The sequence below is a fragment of the Antechinus flavipes genome, chromosome 2 (assembly GCF_016432865.1).
Source record: "Antechinus flavipes isolate AdamAnt ecotype Samford, QLD, Australia chromosome 2, AdamAnt_v2, whole genome shotgun sequence".
Lineage (NCBI taxonomy): Eukaryota > Metazoa > Chordata > Mammalia > Dasyuromorphia > Dasyuridae > Antechinus > Antechinus flavipes.
This window is the reverse complement of record NC_067399.1, coordinates 652,101,955-652,121,226: the sequence shown is the minus strand read 5'-3', so window position 1 is coordinate 652,121,226 and position 19,272 is coordinate 652,101,955. Positions and strand designations below refer to the sequence as shown.

Below are 19,272 nucleotides of genomic sequence, written 5' to 3'. Positions count from 1 at the left end.
GGAGCCGTATGAAAAGCAGATAGCAAGAGATTGAGGAAAGTTCTCAGTGAGGAACAGGGCTGGGACCTCTGGGTTGGCCGGACATGAGGGGGGCCCTGAAAAGTCTGGGTGAGGGGAGTGATGGGAGCAATCTATGCTGAAGAAAACTGATTTGCCAGAGGCATGATTACCTCTGATTAGAGATGGGGGGTGGAGAGGCAGCACCAGAAAGGTATTTGGGGGATCCTGCCATAACAGCTCAGTCTGGTGGCAACAAAGTTCCAGACGAACTGTAGGAATTAAGAGGAGGAGACCTGATGAACAGAGAGAGAGAGACAGAGACAGAGAGAGAGAGAGAGAGAGAGAGAGAGAAGAGAGAGAGAGAGAGAGAAGAAAGGAGAGAGAGAGAGACAGAGAGAGAGAAAGAAAGGAGAGAGAGAGAGAGACAGAGAGAGAGAAAGAAAGGAGAGAGAGAGAGACAGAGAGAGAGAGAGAGAGAAAGAGAGAGAGAGACAGAGAGAGCGAAAGAAAGGAAGAGAGAGAGAGAAGAGAGAGAGAGAGAGGAGAGAGAGACAGAGAGAGAGAGAAAGGAGAGAGACAGAGAGAGAAAGAAAGGAGAGAGAGAGAAAGAGAGAGAGAGAGAAAGAAGAAGAAGAAGAAGAAGAAGAAGAAGAGAAGAAGAAGAAGAAGAGAAGAAGAAGAGAAGAAGAAGAAGAAGAAGAAGAAGAAGAAGAAGAGGAGGAGGAGGAGAGGAGGAGGAGGAGGAGGAGGAGGAGGAGGAGGAGGAGAGGAGGAGGAGGAGGAGGGAGGGGAGAGAGGGAGAGAGAAAGGAGAGAGAGAGAGAGAGAGAGAGAGAGAGAGAGAGAGAGAGAGAGAGACGAAGACAGAGACATAGATAGAGAGACGAAGTTCCAGACTAGCTGTGGGAATTAAGAGGAGGAGACCTGAGGGAGAGAAAGACAGACAGACAGACAGACAGACAGACAGACACACACACACACACACACACACACACACACAGAAAGAGAGAGAGAGAGAGAGAGGAAATTCCAGACTAGCTGTGAGAACAAAGAGAAGGGGACAAGAGAGACAGAGACAGAGACAGACAGACAGACAAAAACAGAGAGACAAACAGAGAGGCATAGAGAAAGAGACAGAGAAAGAGGGAGACAGAGACAAATACAGAAAAAACAGATATAGACACAGATACAGAGACAGACCCATAGAGGTATAGTTTTAACCATGAGAGAAGGTGAATGCCATGGCCACTGGCAGAGAGAGTGACATCAGAAGGAGGGAGTTTTAGGGGAAAGAGAATAAAGTCTCTTGAGCTGGTAGAACATCCACATGGAGATGTCCTTGAAGCAGCTGGGAATTGATACTGGTATATTTGGGGAGGAAATACTGGCCATGGCTTCAGGAGAGATGAGAATTCAAATCCTGCATCTGGTGGTTATCAAATGACCATGGGCAAATTACTGAAACTGAGTTTTTTCCCCTAAACCACAGAGTCAGGACGATAATGGGGATGAGGATGAAGATGAAGATAAGGATTACCTGTAGGGCTTAAATCCCGGGACTGTTGTGAAGATAAAATGAAATAATGGCTCCAAAGCCCTTTGTCAGCCTCGAAGTATGACATAACTGTTAGTTACGTCATCACGGTTATTATTGGTATCTCACGTCAGGAGCTTGTGAGAGAGGTCAAAAGAGAAGATATAAATCTGGGAGTTATTTTTGTACAGGTGATAGTAACAGCACAGGACTGAACACTAGTGCCATAGAGAGAATCAGTGAGTCGGTCAACAAGCATTTATTTAGCATTTCCTGTGTACCTAAGCACAAAACATAATTGCATGAAGCTCACAATCTAATGAGGGAGACAGCATCCAAATAACCACGAACACATAAGAAGTATGTGGTATAGATGGGACATTGCATCAGCAATAGAAGCCATTGAGGAAGAAGGTGGGATTTGAGCTGAGGCAGGAACACCAATAGGTGAAAGTGACTGGAGAAAGTGTTCCAAACATGGGGGGCTGCCAGGGAAAAGGCAGGAAGTGTCCAGGAAGAGCAAGATCTGTGCTGCTAGATTGTGGAGCAGTGGTGTCAAACTCAAATTGAAACACACACAGAGACAGAGACACAGAGAGAGACAGAGAGACAGAGAGAACCAGACAGAGAGAGACACACAGAGAGGGAGAGGCAGAGACTGTATCTTTGGGTGTGTATTGATGTAGAAAACCACAGATTGTTATGTTTTATTTTATTATTTATAATTTGTATATTATTTATATATGTAATTATATGTAAACAATAATATATAATTTATTAAAATATTATGTTTTATTCATTTTGTTAAATGTTTCCCAATTACATTTTAATCTGGTTTGGGCCACACTTGGGAGTGTGGCTGGCTGCTGGCTTTCTCTTAGACAAAGTGGAAGGGAATAAAGTGTAAGAAGGTTGAAAGGGGCAAGGTTGTGAAGGATTTAAAATGCCAAACAGAAGATTTCATTTTTGTCCTGAAGGCAAGAGGGAGACACCAAAGTACAATGAGTAGGAATAGAAAATGTGCAAGACATGATCATCTGTAACTTTGGGGAAATCATTTTGGCAGCTGAATGGAGAATTTATTGGAGAAGTTGATGAGATGAGTTCAGGAGAGAGGTTAGGGTTGAATAAAATAATGTGGGAATTGTCTGCATGGAGCTAAGGAGATCACCAAATGAGGTAATAGAAAGGGAGAAAAGAATACTATCCATGACAGATCTTTGGGGTACACTCATGGTTATTGGGCAGGATGTGGATGAAGATCCAGCAAAGTGATTAAGAAGCATTCACCCAGATGAGAGAAGAATCCAAATGGAGAAAAGGTGAGGGTGGAACTTTGAAGAACAAGGGATTGAAAAGGACCACATAAAAATATAGTCTCTGATTCAGAAAGGGACCCTACTAAAAAAAATGAGAACAGGAGACAGAGAAGGCATCAGGAAAAAAAGATAGAAGGAAAACCAAGATTATGTGGTTTGTGGCAAGTCATGGGAAGCCTTGATGCAAAAGGAATGTCCAAAACTGCAGAAAAATCAAGGAAAATAAAAATGAGGGGGAAAAAATCCCTTTGGATTTGGTGATGAGGATGTCACTAGTGATCTTGGAAAGATGTATCCCTCTAGGATAGTTCCTTGAGAATGGAGACGATTTCCTTTGTGTCTGTATTTCTGTATTCCCACACCTTGCATAGGGCCAAGCACATAGAGGGGACTTGATAAATGCTTGGCGATGGACTAGTTGAAGGAAGCAGCTACAGGAAAGTGGGGAGGTAGAAATCAAGACATAGCGGATGGCAGAAAAAAATGCCCAGCGAGCTAAGTGGAGACAATTTCCAAGGAGTTTGGCTGGTAAGGGAAAGAGGCAAGGGGAAACTGTGGCTGGGTGGATCGGGAGGGAGAGGGATGGCTTTTTAGGACTGAGGGTTCTTCTTACACCATTCCTAATGGTATAAATTTTCTAACTAGAGTTTAGCTGACAACAGAATGAGAAGGGGAGGGGGGAGCCACAGAGGAGAAAAGAATTCATCTCAGCCTGTCCAGACTGGTTAAGGAATGCACTCTTTCCAGACATCCCAGGATTGGTTTAAGTGACTTAAAATTGCTGTACAAATAGCTTTTCTGTCTACAGGACCAGCTAAGACAGCACCAGAAAGTGATGCTTAATACTTCAGAGCTGTAAAGTCTCCTGTGGACTGTTGCAATAGTCTCCTAATTGGTGTCCCTGTCTCCAGTCTTTACGTACTCCAGCCTGCCAAATTGAAAAGTCATAAATTTTACCATGTGACTTTCTCCCCTACTCAATAACCTGCGGTATCTCCCTATGGCCCCTAGAACCAAGACAAACTTTTCCCTTTGGCATTCAAAGTTCTTCATGATCTGCCTCCCTCCTACTTTTTATAGTATATTATTATATATATTATACTACATATCACACATGTAATATATATTATATATTATATATTCTTTCCCTTTATTCACTCTACCATAATCCCTGCAAATGGCCCCTCTTGATGATCTTCATCCAGAACAGTCTTGTCTGTTAGCTCTGTATCTTGGTAATCATTGAACTCCTTCGTTCAGCTAGTGTTCTCCCTCCTCGAATCCTCCTCTTAGAGTCTCTAGTTTCCTCGAAGGCTTAGTTCAAGCACCATCTTCTACATATTTGCTGATTCCTAGTCCCTGCATGGTCTGATAAAGAGAACACTGGATCAGGAGTTGCTATTTGAAAGCAAAGGTAGACTGCAGCAAGATATCTGATGGATAAAATGTGACCTGGGTGATGGCAAGTTCTGATGGATTCGGAACCGGAACCGGTGTGAAGGACTGGATCCAAGGAATGGTCACGAATGCATCAATATCAATCTGCAGGTAGATTTCTATTGGAGCCATCTTAGGCCTATTCTATTCCTCATTTTATCACTGACTTGGATTAAGGCACACTTATCAAATCTGTAGATGACATAATTCTGGGAGATACAGTTAACCCCCTGAATGACAGTCATCCTCCAAAAAGCTCCTAAAAGGCTAGAATGATGAGATGAATCTCATAAGATGGAATTTAATTGAGTTTTAGCATCTCCTCGGGACCGCTCCCCAGATTCGTTTTTGCCTTTGTGATCTGGGGACCCCAGACTTGCTTGACCACTCCTTACTCTGAGTCCTAGATATAACCCTGAGGGACTGTTTTATTATTAGTGTTACAGTTGATTATTTTCAAAAATGCATAGATAATTTTCAACATTCACCCTTGCAAAACGCTGTGTTCCAAATTTTTCTCCCTCTCTTCTCTCTCACCCCCCCTCCCTTAAACAGCAAATAATCCAATATGGGATAAACTTGTGCAATTCTTCTATACATATTTCCATATTTATCATGCTGCACAAGAAAATCAGATCAAAAAGGAAAAAAAATGATAAAGAAATCAAAATGCAAGCAAACAACAACAAAAAAGTGGAAATGCTATGTTGTGATCCACATTCAGTTCCCACAGTCCTCTCTCTGGGTACAGATGGCTCTCCCCATCACAAGTCTATTGGAATGGTCCTGAACCACCTGGGACTGTGTTTTTGATGCAAGAATACAGTATACTTCTCATTAACTATTAGCAAATGTAATTAGAAAGACAACATAGTAAGAACAATTGGTACAAAATATTCCCCTCAAAAGCCTGGGGCACATTCTCCTACTCTCCCACAAATATACTCAAGTACTTTAATAATAAGGCATATGTGGAGGATACACAAGTAGCAAAAGGGTACCTCACAACTCCTGTAAAACCCTTGAGTCTAGAGCTGACATTTTTCTCTGGTGTGAATCAGAGTCACACTCCTTGAACGTGCCTCCTTCCTCAAGACACTCTCTTTTCACATCTGTTTGTCCTGATTGTTTCACAGCCAGTCCAGTCTCTGATCCCAGTTGGATGCGTTGCCGACTATTAGTCTAATCTAACAAATATGATCAAGAGAGAATAGGGAGGCGGGGAGCAGGCAAGAAGAAATGAGAGAGAGAAACTGTGTCTTTTTCCTACGAGTATTTCCTTCTCAAGGACCTGGCTCCAATTCTGGAATTCTAAATTTCGGAATACTAAAGACTGGTCTACCCTTGCATTTATTGTTGTTTTAATTATATAGGTCCAGAGTTGTGTCTGATTCTTTCAGACAACAATAACAACCAGCATTCATATGGTGCTTTTAAAGCTTGCAAAATACTTGACACAAATTACGGCATTTTATGTTTCCTGCGTATCACCATCTGTTTTCATCCAATGGCCAAAATCTTATCATTCTCTCAAGTTAATTACTGAATGATTCATATATTATGATAGGATTGTAAGAAAATCCCTTATGTCTCTCTCTTTTTAACTATTGATTAGTTGAATACATTGAAGTGACTTTTGTTATTTTGTAATTACATTGTTATGTCTTTTGTAATTCCATTAGTTCAGGTAAAACTATAAATCTCAACCCTCAACTTGATTAAATATAAAGAACCACTTTTGGGTTCAAAGTATCAATTGCACAAGTAGATGACATAGGGGACATGGTTAGGCAATAATTAATGTGAAAATGACCTGGGTTTTAAATGGATTCCAAGTTCAAAATACATCAGCAGTGTGACATGAAGGTCATTCCAATATTAGATTACATGAACAGGATTATGTATTCAAAACAGGGGGAAGTCTGATAATAGCAATCTGACTCAACAAGCATCTATTAACCACCTACTATATGCATGACATTGTGCTAAATGTCAAGAATAGAAAAAAATAGAAAACAGATCTTGTCCTCAAAGAGCTTATTTTCTACTAGGGGACACAGCATGTAAACAGATAGATATTCCACCATTGTCAAGTCATTCAATCAACCAGCATTTATTAGTACCAAGCTCTAAATTAAATAAAGATGACATCTATAATATCTTGGCCACATGAGGATCAAAGAATTGTAACTATTAGTCTAAAAAAGGGAAAACTAAGAGGGGAGGTGAAGGCAGCAATGTGGAGAGGAGAGGATTTAGAGTTGTTTTAATTTGCCCACTTGTACTCAACTATGAACAAGAATGAGCTGAAGGCAGTAGAGAGGCAGATTTCCATACTTAGCATTAGAAATTTTCCTGAACAGAGTTGCCTGGTACCTTCTTTTCTTCCCCTACCCCTAGCTTTTCAGCTCCCTTTTAGTCTTATTTTACCCATAAGAATGCCAGCTCCTCAAGGATAGGAAATGTCTCCCCCACCATATATCTGTATCCCCTGTACTTAACCCAATACCTGGAACACAGTAAGGGCTTAATGAAAGTTTCTTCACTTAACTACAAAAGCAGAGTGGGCTCCCATCACCAGATGTGTTTGAGTAAAGCAATAAGAATGAATGAAGCATCTACTGTGTGCCATTCACCGTATTAGGCACTGGAAATATCAAGATTTCTGCCCTGGAGAAACTTACATTCTATTGAGAGAGACATGTATGGATATAGTTATACACAAAATACGGTTTAAAAATAAATGCAAATGATTTTGAGGAGGAAAGGTGCTGGCAGCTGGGACTATCCGGAAAGGCTTCAGAGAGACTGAATCTTTAAAAAAAAAAAAAACTAGGGGTTTTAAGGCAAAGGTGAAGAAAGAGTATATTGCAGGTTTGGGGGACAACCTGTACAAAGGTATGAAGATGAAAAGTCGGACATCGTGGTGAGTAAGAAGATCAGTTGAGAAGTAATGTATGATTAAGCTGGAAAGATGGGGTAGGAGTGGGTTATGAAGGTGGAGAAGTGAAAGGAAAAGGCATTAATAGAGCACCTGCTATATGCCAGCAGTGTGCTAAGCACTTCAAAGATTTTCTCATTTGATATTCACAACACTGTGAGGTAGATTCTCTTGTTATCTCGATTTTGCAAATGAGGAAACTGAGGCAGAGAGAGATAAGAAGTGATGCGCCCAGGGTCATCTAGCTAGTAAGTATCTGAGAACTCCAGACTTAAAGTATTCTGTGGTTTCTTACCTCCCTAAATCATTGGGCATTGCCTCAGTCGAATTGAGATCTATTAAAGATCTCAGCTTAAAAAGGGCAAAGTCTCCCACTGCATCCAGGCCATCTCCAGCCATCCTGATCTATATTTTGCCACTGGACCCAAGGGGCTCCAGAGGAGAGAGTGAGGCTGGGGATTTTTCACAGCCCTCCCTCACTTCAATTCAATTCACTGCACGACAGGGCATCGCCTCCCTGATGTCATGGTCTTGAAGGACAAAGGACAAACAACAAGAGCTGTTCGGCATCACACAGTTGCCATGGGGCTTTAATACAGAATAACCATTCTGACAGGGATGGTGTCAAGGGGATTCCTGTTCTGGAGGAGGTTTCAGGCAGTGACCTCTTGGGTCCCTTCCAGCTGAGATTCTGTGATTCTCTGAAAAGCCCAGGAGCACAGCTCAACACCTAAATTGCAAGACATCTAGAAAAATACAAACGCCTCCCTCTCCTAGCTGAATATGGCAAGTATAAAGGTGCACATGAATGACTTTTCGTGTCCCTGGAAAAAACTCCATTATGGTTGATGGCTGTGATATGGGTTTGATTTTTCCCCCCTCCTTTGATAATGTTTTCAGCACATACCAGCTTGTGAGAGGCAGTTCTGTACTCATGTGTAGCCCCAGGACTGGACAGGGAGAGAAGAGGTCTGGGAGGTGAGAGGAGCTGTTAAGGGAAAGGAGTGGATGATTCATTTGGCGCCATCTCTCTCACTTTCTTACCCTTATCTGGGATGCTTAACTAGGGACAGGGGGAATCAAATTACCTCTGAAACAGGCAGACTTAATTACTTGTTGGAGGAAGTTAAGTTGAAGCATAGCTTATGCTCCATTTTATAAAAACACAGAGGGATAACGCAGATCCCGTGCTGACCCATTTTATAACTCCACTTCCAGTAAAGGCTGCCTTGAGCATTTTACATTTTCTTAATCTTAGCCTAGGTGTCTTGGGGCAAGGCCCCTGGTCTCTTGGGTGCTAGGTTTTCCAGGAGGTGGTGGTAGAAATAATACTTGTGATTAAGTTGTGAAACTAAATGAAAATTTAAGGAATGAGGCAATTTTGTACTAGTTATTAAAGAATCTTACAGTAATTTACATAAGATTACTTAACATCCTAAGCCTCAGTTTCCCCATCTGTAAAATGATGGCACTGGATCGGTCCCTTCTAGCTCTAGACTTGAGATCTTGCTTCTCAGCCCCACCATTTTGTAGTTGTGTAACCATGTACGAGTCCCTTCTCTTGTTTCTTCATTCATGAAATGAGGACCTGAAGGACTGGGTTATGTTAGTGTGAACACTCTCTCCAGGCAAATCACAACCCCTGCTCACCTTAGTTAAGATTTTTTGTGGATGGCTTTGTGCACAAACTAAATTTATAAAGAGTTTACTAAATAGTGAAATTAAAAAACTCTTTTGAGAGGGAGGGAACTCGCATTTGCGGGAGAGGGGATGGCAGGAAAGGATTTATGAAGAAGAGGGTTCCCAAACTGGGTCCAGAAGGAAGAAAGGGGAATTCTGAGGCAGAAGTAAGGAGGGAAGGCATTTCAGGCATGTGGCAGAGCAAGTGCAAAAGCACGGAGATGGGAAATGAGTGTTGTATGTGAGAAACAAAGAAAAGACCAGCCTGGTGGGGATCAGGGCACAAGAGGGGCAATCGTACCCTGTGATACTGAAAAGATAGCTTTGAAAAGATCACATGGGGCTTTAAAAGCCAAACAGAGGGGCTTATATTTTGCCCTGGAGGCAATCGAAAGTCACAGGAATCGATTAAGCAGAGGAATCACATGATCAGAGCTTTGTTTATGAAACATTATTTTGAAAGCAGTGTGGTAGATTGACTGGAATGGAGAGAGGTTGGAGGCAAGAAGACCGATTGGGAGAAAGTTGCAATAATCCAAGCAAGAGGAGAACAGAGCCTGAACTAAGATGGAAGTTGTGTGAGTAGAGAGGACCTGAGTGTGAAAAATGGTGTTAAGGCAGAAACGACAAGATTCAGCAACGGATTAAATAAGCGAGGCGAAGTAAAGGGAAGAGCCGAGGTCAATTCTGGGACCACAAATTGGAAGACTAGAAGGATGGTGGTCCCTTTAATGAGAATAATGAGGTTTGAGAAAGATGGGAGAAAAGAATGCATTCCATTTTGGGCTAGTTGATTTAGCTGAATTGCGATGCTGAATTGGTGATGTGAGGATGAGATCTGGAGAGAGACTGGGGTTTACCACATAGATCTGGCAGTCATCTGTCCAGAAATGTTGGTTAAAACCAAGAGAGTGTGTGAAGACAGAAGGACAGAGAGCTAAGGACTAAATCTCTTTGAGATAGTTAGGGGCCTTGATCAGGATGATGACCTAAGAAAGAAAGGGAACTCAAGAAAGAAGTAGCAGTTGGGCAAGTAAGAGGCAAACCAGGAAAGAATGGTGTGATGGAAACCCCCAGACAAGAGAGAGTAGCCAGGAGAGGGGTGACCCGGTTAATGTCAAATGTAGCAGCTAGGTAGGAAAAAATGAGGAGAAGAAAAGCCTGGGAGATCTCTCTCGGAGCCTCAACCTCATGTCACCAATTGCCTTTCGGCCATTTCTAATTGGATGGTCAGAGACATCTTAAAATCAACCCATACAAAATGGAATAAATTCTCTTTCTCCCAACTCTTCCAAACCTTCCTATTCTTGGCAAAGGGATTCCCGATCTTCTAGTCTCCCAATGGGTAATTTTGGAGATAATCATTTCAGTCCAGAAGTTTGGATGCCAGACTGCAAGGGCTTGGGAAGTAAGTGAAAGGAGAGGAAGTGGAGGCAGTGAGTGTAGAGGCTTTTTTTCAAGGTGTCTGGCTGAGAAAAGAACAAGAGATATAGGATGCCCACTTGAGGAGACGGCAGGGTCTAGGGAATGGTTTTTTGTTTGTTTTGATTTTTTATAAGGATAGAGACTCAGATATGTTTGAAGTCAATAGGAAAAGAATCCACCATGGATTTGAAATGTGCCCAGATTCTTGCCCAAATCCCCCCTGGGGCAGGGTCTCTAGGCCTCTCACCGTCCTAGCCCCCTCTCTGCTCTCTGGCTGCCCTTTGATGAGAATGCACAGAGAGCTTTATATCCCTGTAGGATCTACCAGATTTCACTCCCCTGGCACGGCCTTTGAGATCTCAGGCTTCCCTCTACATCATGGAGAGAGTGAAAAACAAGATGAGAGGTTTCAGGCTGGAAGGGACCCGGGAGGCCATCTAGTCCGACCTCCTCATTCGGCAGATGAGAGGCTGCAGTCTAGAGAAATTAAGGGCTGGAAGCAAGGTCAGAAAGGGAGTGAGAGCAGCAGAATTTGAACCCAAGGTCTCCAACTTCCGCCTCATCTTTGCCCTGTCCCTTTCCCATTCGATGACAGTATTAGAAGCTGTGCTCTGAACATCTTACAAGAAAACGGTATAAAAATCCACGGCAGCTCGCCCTGAGAGTTTGCAATACCTTCCAGCTTCTTTCCCTTACCCTCATTTGCAACCACGGAACTAGAGAGGAGAGAGAGAACTGTATTGGGGTGGGAAAGAAAGATAAGCATTTGCTGACATCTTTCTCCTCCTCCTAAACCTTCCAAACTGTTGCTTGTAGCATCAGGAAAATGAGGAAGCCAGGGCCTCAGAGAACACTGGAATTGTGACATCATTGATAGACTGGGATCCGGCGCAAGGGGAACTTCAATGCCATTATCCCAGAAGATCCTCCAAGGGATGGGTCTCATTCGGGAGAACGCCGCCGGCCCTGTGCACAGGGGCCGGCCCTGGGAATCCCCTCCGTCCCCGTAGGGTGGGCAGGGATGAGCCGGGTGACAGCCTCTTCCTGGGCTTGGACTTCCAACAGGTGGAATCTTAGTCATGGCCAGGATGCAAAACCCTCTAATGAGTTTCTGAGTGTTTATTCCCCCCCAGAAAGTCTCGCCGATTTTGTTCAAGGCCTCTGCTAAGCCAAAATGGAAAGCGATTTTTCTAGGTCGAAGGTTCCTTGACAAATGGGAGAACGGGGAGAGACATTTGTCTTTGCCTCCACCTGGCAACTGCCTTGGACTCCGGCCTGACTAGGGGGAAGCCCTCCATCCTTCACTCCCACACACATCGCAGGCGCGGGTCGGAGGATTCCGGGCTCCTCTCCACCTCTCCGACAAAAGGGGAAGTGGTCACGGGGAGCCCATCTCGGAGGCAGACCACACGTCTCCGCTCCGGGGGACTGAAAGTTCCCCACCGCCTCCGGGGACGGAAAACACGAGCCCATCTGCCGCCGGGGCTGCTCCCGCTCCCGGGAGGCTGCACCGCAATGGGGTTTCCCAAAGCCCCCCCTCCTTTTCCCCACTCTACTTTGCATGTTTTATTAATAAATGCAAGATGGCACAGGGTGGCAAAGAATGGAAGGGAAGGCATCTGCAGTCGGACCCCGGGCGCGAGCGATGCAAGAGCGAGAGCTGCAGGCAGGCAGGTGCCCGGCGCTCGCTGGCCGCCCGGCTGGCTGCCCTGAGCATTGCGCCCCCCTCCCCCCCGAGCCCGGCCAGCTCCCCACCCGGGCCCGCAGAGATGAAGGTCAGCGCCGAGAGCCCACCGCTGCCCCGCACGCCCCGTGCCCACCCGCGGCTCCCCCCGGCCGAGGGGCCCGGCCGGCCGGGCGGGGAAGCCCGGGATGCCCGGGCTTTGCGGCCGGGTTTAAAGGGATAGACATACCTGCTGCTGCCGGGGATGCTGGAGCCGGGGACGCTGGCCAGGGTGCTGGTTCTCCCGCCCGGGTCTGCGGCGCTGACAACGACGCCAGCCAGCCAGCCAGCAGCGGCTCGGGCTCGGGCTCCCGGGGCTCCCCTCTCCCCCGCCCCCCTCCCCCCGGGGGCACTCGTCCCTCCGCCCACTTCGCGCGTGGCACGGGCACGCTCGCAAGCTCGCTCCTCCACGGGGCCGCGCCGGGAGGGCTCGGGGGCGCGCGGGAGGGGGGGAGGGAGGGCCGGGGATGGGCGCGGGCACAGCGGCGGCGGGGGAGGGGGCGCCCCGGCCGGGCTGGACAGCGGAGCGTGGGTGGGGGGAGGGCGCGTCACGTGCTGGGGAGGCCTCTGACGTATAACGACGAGGAGAACAACACTAATAAGAAGAGCAGCGGGGACCCGGAGCAGGCCCCCTGCCTATTTCACAGATGCGAAGACTGAGGTTTGGAGGGGGTAAGTGTGACTTCATAACGGCTCGCTTTTTCCTTAGCCCGTTGAGCGTTCCAGAGCGCTTCCTCTCACACACCCCGTGAGGCGGAGAGTATAAATAGCACGATCCAATTTTACAGATAAGGAAACTGAGGCGCAGAGAGGGGGATTGGCCCGGCGACGATACCTTCCAATCCTGTAATCCCTGGAGGCTTCCCCGTGCTTTCCTCCAGACCGCTCCTGTGGAGCCGCCGAGGCTGTCGGGTGGTCGCACACCGCCTAGAGCCGGTGGAGATCTAAGCTTCCATTTTGATGCTCTGGGGAAGACTGTTTGCCCAGCAGAGCAGCTACGTAGACGGAAACCCTAGGCCGGTGTGTGAAGTAGACGTCTGGTGCTTTCTCTTTCTCCCTTTCCGCATCTTTCCCTCCAAGACCTAATCCGGATTGGGAATTGCCCCATCCTAATTGCCCCAGAGTTCCCACCGCCTGTAACTTCCCTGAATAGAAGCTGGCTCTGTTGCCCCTTATAAAAGTCCAGGCTTTATTTATTTATTTATTTTTTGGGAGGGTGGGGGTGGGGAAAGGAAAGCTGGAAAGTCCTAGTGTGGAAACTCCTTCCTCGGATGTGGGACAGCAGCTCCTGACTGAGGCACTGAGAGATCGCTCAGCTTGTCTGCATCCCAGGAGGGACTTTTATTCCGGCCTTCCTTTTTTGCTCTGTTGTTCATCAGTCTCTTTGGGGGTTTTCTTGGCTGGAGCAGTTTGCTTTTCCTTCTTCGTCGTATTTTACAGATGAGGAATGGAGACAGACAGGGTGAAGTGACTGGTCCAGGATCACACAACTAGGGTCTGTGGTCGGAGTTGAACTCAGGAAGATGGGGCTCCCTTACTTTAGGCCTGGAGGTACCATTTATTTAGCTACCCCAGGCCTTCTCACCTTGTCAAGACCCCTGATCCGGTAATTAAACAAGCATTTATTAAGCACCTCCTAATTCCAAGCCTTTAGGCTCTGGAGATTCAAAGAGAAAAGAACAACAAAAGAATAATTCCTGCCCTCAAGGAGTTTGCAATCCACACTCCTGAAGATTAGGAAATACAGAATATATCCTGAATAACTAAACTGGGCTAAAGGAAGTGGGAAGAAAACTATAGAATCCTAACGAGGAAATTAGAAAATAATTTTCATAGGATGCCAGATTTGAGCTGGCTCCCTTGAAGGGAGCTGGGAGTTAAAAGACTCCTACTTCAACAAGGTATGAGTCTTTGCTAGTTGAATTTAAACTTCAAATTCAAGACTTAGGGGATGTCGAATGCACAAAAGAGCAGTCAGAAGAAGTAATAATAAGAGACATCTGTGGAGTATGAATATGGTCCCCATTTTTCAGAAAAAGAAACAGACTGAAAGAAGCAGGGGTTTGCTCAGGGCCACTGAGCTAGGAAGCAGGAGAAGAGGAGATGGAATCTAATTCCTGATTTTTTACTCCAGGTCTGACCCAGGCCGCCACTTAACTTTATGACAGTGCCAGCTTTGAATCATTTATTAAACGCGTACTATGTGTAAAGCATTGTAGTAAATTCTACCAAAAAGCAAGTCAATCCCTAATTACAAAGCATTCACAATCAAAATAGATTTTCTTCTGCAAATCAGGTGGAAAGGCCCAAAGGGGATGATAATGTACCTTTAAAAATGTTTCCATTGGAGTTTCCGATGTTCGATCCACCAACATTTATTAAACACCTCCTGTATGCCAGGCAATGTGCTCTAGTCATAGTTTGCTTATTTCTTGCTATATCCTTGGCCTGTTATTTACTAGGATTTGTGAGGGGGAAGGTTTGAGCAGGGAGTTAGAACACTGCTCCAAGAATAGTGTGATTAAAACAGACTTCCCCCCCACCAAATCTCCTTGGTGCTATGAGAAACTGCGTAAGATAGAGGAAAGCTTAAGGGCTCTGGGGGCAGAGGACCTGGGTTCAAATTGCAGCTCCTTGATGTAGAACAATTTACTTCGACTTCCTAGGCCATAGCTCCTGAAATCTAAAGTAAGGGGGTTGGATAAACCCAGGGCTTCTTAAGCTTTCCCCATTCTCGACCCCTTTTCTTTTTTTCTCTCTACCCCAGGTACATAGGTACAAATCAAACATTCGCTGATAATAAATCATAATTTTGTGACCCTTCCCATATTCAGTTTTGAATGGAATAAAGACTCAGTTTAAGAAGCTTTGGATTCGATGATCTCTTGGTTCCCTGATCTGAATCCCTGATCCTAGTTGGAGGCTAAACCGAGAGAGGTGAAGGTGTCCTGGGATTTGCCAAAGGAGTGGGATGGATATCACATCCATTCACTTTGATATCTCTGTAGTCTTCTATTTGGACTAAAATGAAATCCTGTTTTTCCCCAGGAGCCACCTTGCTCCTTGAAATTGAAAATTGCAAAAATACAGGGACTATCGTTCCTGTGGATTGCAATCAGGACGGTTTATACAATCAAAGCATTCATTTCCTTCCTCTGCCTTCTTAATATCATGGAGATTTTAGCTACAAAATTTATGTATGGTCTTAAAGAGTCAACCGGTTGAAGAGAGACCATTTATTAAGCCCTTACTGTGGGCTAGACATTGCCCTTGGGTAAAAGTCCTCAGGGGTGTATGTGTGTATGGAGGCTGGAGCAGCTTTGTGCTGACCCCTGGTGGTGTCAGCCCCTGCTGCATACATTCCTCCCCCATGTCCCCCACCCTTCTCTCCCCCATTAAAACCTTTCCCACCAACATCGCTTTCCTAAAGGTGTGGAATGGAATCCAAGAGCCCCTCAGAGAGGAGGGAAAGGGCAGATGAGCATCAATAGGGCACAGCCCCACTCTCCCCACCACCACCAGAAGCAATCAGACTCCCTATACACACAGCAACCACCACCATCACTTTGCATCCAGCCTCCAAATTTAGCTTGGGAAGCAATGCAGCTGGTCCAGAGGAACAAAAATCACCTCTTTAGCCCTGGTGTAGGGCTATAAATAGTCCAGGTGCTGCCTCAACAGGCAGCAGGTGACTGATTCCAAGGCGTCCTAGTGGGTGAATGAGATAAAGCCACAAGGTAATGTTAAGTGAAAAAGGAAATACAATGGTGGCTGAATTCAGTTTTCAGGTTTTTTTTTTTTTTTCCTCTGTCCTTGCACCGGTTAGCATCCTAGTGTGGCCACTCCAGATCTGGTCTCTTAGACTGAAATGTCCTTTATTGGACAGGCTGTTTTCTACTTCTATTATCATGAGCTCTGACTTTTTATACACTTATTTAATAAGAAAATCCGTGCATGAGTGCTAGTTGCAAGATGATGGGATGGCAGATGAGAGATTATGTTTGTCCACATCCTGTCTTGAAAAGATTATACTATCAAAGCTAAAAGAATACCCATTTTCTAGGGGCAAACTATCGGTGTAAATAAAATAAATAAATCCTTTGAAACCCAATTGGTGAAAATTAAAATAGCATTTAAAACCTGCATGAAACTGATTGAAATAAACTATCTTTAACGCTTCCATGATGTGTTTGCATCATTGAGGGCTCTCCAAGCAGTGAGTTTTGAGGTGCTGTGGAGTTTTAGTAGACAGGGAGCTGGCTGGGTTCAAGAATACCAATAACAAAAGTCAATAACATTTATATAACACTTATGGTGTGCCAGTGCTTTATAATTATTATCTCAACTGATCCTGGGCAGTTGATGCTATTATACAGGTGCCATTTTAGAGATGAGAAAACTGAGGCAGACAAAGGTTAAGTGACATGCTTGGAGCACGAAAATGTGAGATCAGATTAGAACTAAGTTTTTGGGGACAGCTAGGGGGAACAGTGGATAGAGTGCAGAATCTAGAGTCAGGAAGATTTAGAACTCTTCCTGAGTTCAAATCTAGTCTCAGACACTTAGTTGTGTGACTCTGGGAAAGTCACTTTACCCTGTTTCTTTCATCTATAAAATGAGCTGGAAAAGGTAATGGCCAACCACTTCAATATCTCTGTCAAAACAAACAAACAAAAACAAAACCCAAATGGGGTTATGAAGAATCGTCATAACTAATAACTTTCTGACTTCTATGGAAATCACTTAATCCCTCAATGCCCTGAGTGCTTCTCAAAGACTTTAAATTATACACAAGGGAAGGGAGTTTCTTTATTAAGGAGTTCCCCAAGCCAATGCAATAAACTCCAGCCCTTATCCTTATCCCTCTGAACAGTGAGTTAAAGTAAATTTTCAAGGTGAGGAGAAAGCCAATCTGAGTTAATAAAAAATTCGAAATAGAGATTATTTTTTAAAAGAAATGCAGTTTTATTATGTGAGGTTATATACATCTTTACAATAATTATATTGATTAAAATATTTCTACGTAGAAGTTTTACTGGTCATGCCTTAATAAATTTCTGAATGCAAAATTCATTTTCATACAATAGCTGAAACTCAAATGAAGCTCAGACAACCCAGTGCCTTAGTCTCTATAAATATTTGTTGATTTGTTGGGCTAACGTCCTTAAGGCCGATTTATCCTCCTCTTTGGGAGAAAGTACTTCCTGCTCTCTTGTTTACACTCTAGTAACAAATACTTTGACATTCATTCAACAAACACTTACTGGGGGCCTAGGTCCTAGGCTCTGTGAGGAAAGCTTTCAAAAGAATAAATTTCAGATCCACTCAGGTCAAACTATCACAAATTCAGAATGATTTCCAATAGGCTTTTCTCTACAGTCCCCCATTGGATTTTCACATCATTCACGTTAGGGAGGGGGTTGTTGCTGATCCTTTGTTTTCGAAGAGAACTGATGTCATCACAAGAGATGTCTTGACTTGCCTGTAAATTGTATCGAGTGAGGCAGAGTTGTACAAAGTCATCAGCTTCACTCTCTCTTCCAGTCACTGAAGGAAAGTCAAGGCAAATCTCCATGTCTGGGGCTACACTGGATGACCTTGGTCCAGGCTTGATCAAGCACTACTCTAGATGAAGAGAGGAAGACCCTTGCTTGATATGTCCCTGTTCATGATGTTAGAGGCAGGGTTCAAATCCAGCCCTTTTCTAACAGAGTCCAACATTCTTTCCATCCTACAGGGCTCCCACTCCTATTTATATTGAAAAGGAGGAGAAATCATATATCAAGTGAAATCATCAGCATGATTTCAGATGATTTCAGAATCCAAACTGTCACTAGATGATTTTCCAAACTAAAACTCTCCAGAGATGGATAGATTAGTTTTATTCAGACATGTCTTGGGAAATATATTTCATTCGAGAAGAAGAAACCATGATTTCTCTCTCCCTCTCCTCTACTTTTTAAACAAACTAAAGAAGGTTTAGGAATAGGAAATGGAAAATTGATACATTTGAATATTTTGTCATTTCAAATAATGAAGAAGTAAATATTACCTGTTTTTTGCTTTGTTATTGTTCGGTCATTTTTAAAGTCATTTATGATTCTTCATGATCCTATTTGGGGTTTTCTTGGCAAAAATACTGGAGTGGTTTGCTAGTTCCTTCTCCAACCCATTTTACAGATGAGGAAACTGAGATATACAGGGTTAAGTGACTTGCCCAGGGTCACACAGCCAATAAGTGTCTGAGGTCAGAATTGAACTCACAAAGAGGAGTTTTCCTGATTCTGTGTCTGGCACTTTACCCACTGTAGCCGTATGACTACAAAAAGACATGGAGTTTTGGGGAAATTTAATTTATTTAGTAAAATAATTGGATAGATATAAAAATTCTTAGCAACAACTTTTTAACGGGCAGCATATTTAAACTGGGCATCCTATATATAAGCAGGTTTAAGCTTATTAAAGAAAAAAAAAAAAAGCTTAAGCTGCACTGAAACTTTTGGGACACCTCTTATAACAGTAGTCTTCTGAGCTATTGTCTGGATCCTCTTTATCAGGCTTATCACCTTTTATAATCTGTTTAATTTCCTTTTCAAACCTTTATACAATGGGTTTACATATTTTGAGGGATCTCAATTCAATTAAATTCAGCAATCATTTATAAAGCATTTACACACACTCTCTCTCTTCCCCCCCCTCTCTCTTTCTCTCTCTCTCTCTCTCTGTAAAGCATAGTTAACCATCAGAATACAAAGGCAAAAATGAGATTAACCCTGCCCTCAAGAACTTTGCGACCTACTTGGGTAAGGGGGTAGTCAATATACCATGTGAATAAATGAGTAAATATAAGATGTATGCAAATTATTGCACAGTCACGTCAAAAGGGAGAGCTCCTTTGTGGCTTGGAAGCATTTAGGTGGCTCAGGGAATACAGCACCTTGCCAGGAGTCAGGATGCACTGAGTCCAAACCCAGCATCAGCCACTTCCAGCTGTGTGATCATGGGCAAGTTTGCGGCAGTTTCTTCATCTGTAAAAGGGGGATAATAATAGTACCTACCTCCCAGGGTTGATCAAATGAGATGATATTTGTAAAATACTCGGCACAGTGCCTGGCATAAAGTAGGTGCTGTATAAATGTTTATTCCTGTTTCAGAAGGAAGCTAGGAATTCTAAAAGGTAGAACTGAAAAGCAAGTTCATCCCAGACATTAGTG

General features: G+C 44.1%; 2 protein-coding genes across 4 annotated transcripts in view; one reads left to right on the top strand and one right to left on the bottom strand.

Annotated features, from left to right (window-relative positions):
* TMEM266 (transmembrane protein 266) overlaps positions 1 to 12,382 on the bottom strand; it is a 138,600-nt gene extending 126,218 nt beyond the window's left edge. For both annotated transcript variants that reach the window (XM_051982437.1, XM_051982438.1), the window contains exon 1: positions 12,249 to 12,382. The gene's annotated coding sequence lies outside the window, so the exon portion shown is untranslated. The remainder of the gene's footprint in view (positions 1 to 12,248) is intronic.
* Positions 12,383 to 12,582: 200 nt separating this feature from the next.
* Positions 12,583 to 19,272, top strand: part of NRG4 (neuregulin 4) — a 98,943-nt gene continuing 92,253 nt past the window's right edge. Inside the window, exon 1 of one of the 2 annotated variants that reach the window (XR_007951231.1) lies at positions 12,583 to 12,730. The gene's annotated coding sequence lies outside the window, so the exon portion shown is untranslated. The remainder of the gene's footprint in view (positions 12,731 to 19,272) is intronic. The other variant, XM_051982435.1, reaches the window with a different exon arrangement.